Source organism: Opisthorchis viverrini, assembly GCF_000715545.1.
Source record: "Opisthorchis viverrini unplaced genomic scaffold opera_v5_257, whole genome shotgun sequence".
Classification (NCBI taxonomy): Eukaryota; Metazoa; Platyhelminthes; class Trematoda; order Opisthorchiida; family Opisthorchiidae; genus Opisthorchis; species Opisthorchis viverrini.
The window spans coordinates 424,819-428,691 of NW_008751913.1; positions in this window are offsets into that span (position 1 = coordinate 424,819).

Sequence of the window (3,873 nt, forward strand, 5' to 3'; positions counted from 1 at the left end):
GATTCTGTTGTACTGCAGTGTGTCTCGATCCGCTTGAAAAGTGTCCGAATGCAGCTTCGTTTGTGGCAATTTGGATGGTTGCTGTGGTAGCTGAGGATTTGGTCCGTATGTGTCGCCTTTCTAAAGACCTCAGTTTGTAGTTGTCCGTTCGGCAATCTAGTGATGAGGATGTCCAGGAACGCCAGTTTTCCGTTGTTTTCTTCCTCGGTTGTGAATTTGATGTCGTCGAAAACGTTGTTTAACGTTTGGCTCACTCGTTGCAGTTCGCTCCTTTTGATGATCACAAATGTACCGTCCACGTAACGGATCCATATTTTGGGATTTAATCGGGCAACCACAATTTGTTCCAACCTTTGCATTGTGACTTCGGCAATGAATCCTGAAATTGGCGATCCCATTGGTACCCCTCGTAGTTGTTCATAATATTCTCCGTTGAACTCGAAATGTGTGATCAGGCATAAGTCGAGTAATCTGCAGAGGTCTTCTTTCTCCAATGATCCAGTTAGCGTGCCTTTGTTGTCCAATAATTCGGCCACAGTTGTCTTAGCCGAGTCCAGGTCCACCGACGTGAATAGTGAGCTCACATCAAATGAGACCATTATTTCGTCCTGATCGATGCTTACGAGTTTTAGTTTCTCCAAAAATTGTCCCGCATTGTTGATTGAGTGTTGAGACCCACTGATGAGATGCTTCAATCTTTTCCATAGTTCCTTCGAAAGATTGTAGGTCGCTGTTCCAGGAAGTGATACAATTGGCCGGAGAGGTATTGATTCTTTGTGTACCTTCGGGAGTCCGTAGAAGCGAGGAGTGGCCGAATCACGAGCCCTCATCCTCCAATATTCCTCTTTTGTAATCTTGTGGAGATCTTGAAGTTGCTTTAAGTTCTTATTGATTTGGTTTGCTAGCTGCTTGCTTTGGTCGCGTTCTAAGCGGCGGTACGTAGTTGTATCGTTAATTAGTGCCTTTGCTTTATTGATGTAGTCCGGTTTGTCCATGATCACCGTTAGGCGTCCCTTGTCTGCCGGCAGAATCACGATGTTTTCATCCTTCTTCAACTTGCCCATTGCTTCTTTTTCTTTGCCGGAAAGTACGTTGAAAAGGATCAATGGAGAAATGCATCAACTCAGTGAGGCTCCAGGTTCAGACTTTTTTTTACACCATTTGATTTGTTGAACTCCTTTTAACTAATGAGATATCGAGTTGGGAGAATAAGATCTGACCTACACTCAAGGTAACAAAACAAGCATAGATAGAGCACCGGATTCCACATAGGTTTCACCCAGTGCTTGAGGGGATTAGCTGGTCCACAGCTGAAACTACGAAATCAGACAAAACAGCAAAACCAGATAGTGGTCCACTGGTTGTGTATACATAACCTTTAAAGTCTCTTCTAAGAAAAACTTCGACAATGGGAGCAATAGACTTTGCAAACGATATTGGACAGTCAGTTCGATTACTCAGTTGAAAGGAAAATGTGACTAAGAGAAACAGTGATGAAGTCTGGAAATGACTTTCCATAAAACTCTATCTAGTGTAAAAAACAGAAATGTGACAACGTTACCCAGAACACATTTGGAGGACCGCATTCGCAGTAGAGCACCGCGACTGACGAAGTCGAGTGCCGATCTAAAAAGACGATCGTTGTTATTCTTCTATACGTCTTGCGGTGTCGAGGAAGTCACCGGATGGTGAATTTGCGGTCAGTGCATTAACAACCCAGCATGAACTCCACACTGACCTTGCCTGTCCTGAACATTATTGTCCTTACGGATCGTGATACAATAACAGCCCAAAAACGATTATGTCCAAAGTTACATCACGATGGTCCCCACATTACTATGTAGCGCATGTAACAAAAGAGAACACAAAAGATGTCTTCTAGTCCTCAGTTCCGTTTTGCGTTCAAGTGCCCTGCTTGGACTTTTTAAGCTGTGAACTGTTTAGTAACACAAAAGGAAAAAACGTAGACCTCTGTTTCCCTTCAAATGTCCAATCACTTTGTGAATTTATATCCTGCTCAATAACAACAGTACAAGTCTGAAGGCAGAATTTTGAATGCCCAACTGTCCGTCTTTCTGTGGATGATGGGGTGATTAGCTGTGCTCAAAATCGTAGAACGGACAAAACTGCTCAAGTGGCGCCGAAGTGGACTGAAATCCATCATCAAAGTCCAAGAGTTTGGGGAAACCAAAATGTGCAAATAACCTATGGAGGAGTGTAAAAGCCTTAGGAGACTTTGGGTACAAAATGAACAATATTATGAGTAAGTCTTAATACTCAGTGGATAAACCATACCATTCACCGGGTCAACACAACGACAAACGATTCGGAATGGGTCACGACCGGGTAGGATCCTTCAGCGCTTGCTTTGGCAATGACCGGCGCTTGATTACAATATTCCAACCCAGGCTCCATTCAGAACATCCAATATCACTCCTTGAATCTTTATAAACGTGTTCAGAGGATGTAAGTCCCACAGCATAAATTTACACTGTTGGGCGGAAACCATAGTTTGAAGGACTGGAAAACCCTGTGCATCCTGCTTTTTTCAAGAACGAGCATAATGTTGTCTACATATTTCAGGTCGACAAGGTTCTCGCTCAGAGAGATATGAAAACCAAGGTTTTCGAGACCTTCCAGTGTTCGCCTCATCGCCTCATCAATGGCAAAATTAAAAAAAACGGGGAAATGGACATCTTTGTCGGAGGCCACCGCTTGTAGGAAAACTTTTAGAGAGCTCTCCATGCAGCCCAGATGTGAATACAAATATCATGTGATATCCACGAACTTATAGGATAATCTTGCTGCACAGGTGAAAAGAATGAATCCCTCAGCAGAATTCAACGCAACTTCGCAATAAAGGAACACGAAGATTGCAGATTGCCCATAAATATGCCATTGCCCTAACAGCTGATGTAATCTGAAGACATACCTCTCAAACCATCTTCCTGACAGAAATCCCGCCCCCTGTTATCAGGTCTCGTCTTCACGCAAACTCGTAAGGTGCATGCGGTGCAAACAGTTTGGTTGCAAACCATACCAAGCCAATTTCTTTGATTGGCTCAACCACTGCGAGTGTATTTTTCGAAAATGGCACTACTTTCGACTCACCCCAGTTGGGTGGGACGGTCTCTCTCATTCGTATAGTTAGACATATAAGTTAGACAAGCCCCAAATAATGATTGCACCCCTATCCTTAAAAAATCATACAGAAGTCGTCAGGACCACCAACTCACTGACGCTTAAGGGAGGGAAGACAATCGCTTATTTCCGAAGCCGTTTAGGGTTTCAAGTTCACAATGGATGGCTGCGTTTCCGGTTGAGGATCCGACTGGGCACCTGCAGATGGAGGGTTCAATTGTTGCTGAAAGTGTCCAGTCCGACTATTCGGTCGTCTCTATTTTTTGGAGATAAACAACCATCTTCAGACAGCGACCAGCTCGCTCATCATAGGCTCATTTGGGCTTGTTAGTTGTATCAGGCGAAAGCTTCCGCACACTTTCAGAGTTTGACACTTCATCTATCTCCTCAGATTTCCGGACCCACCAAGATTGTCAATGAGCGTAGACAATCTTTTTCACCTGACAGTTATCTTTGTATTGTATTCTCGAGTGTTGATCGAGATCCACTGCTTAGATCTAGTTGATTTCGCCGCATCACGAGCATGGTACCATCCTGTAAGACGTATTGTCCGAAAACGACTTCAACAGGTGGGTTGGCAGGATTGCTTTACATCAGGTTCCAAAAGCATTTTAATGTCTACAATTATCATTTATCTTTGAAGAGCATGGTCACAAACATAAAAAGTGAGTGCAAGCGATGAATGCGAAAGAGTAACAGGAGAATATGGGAGAAAAGAGAGAAACGTCTCAT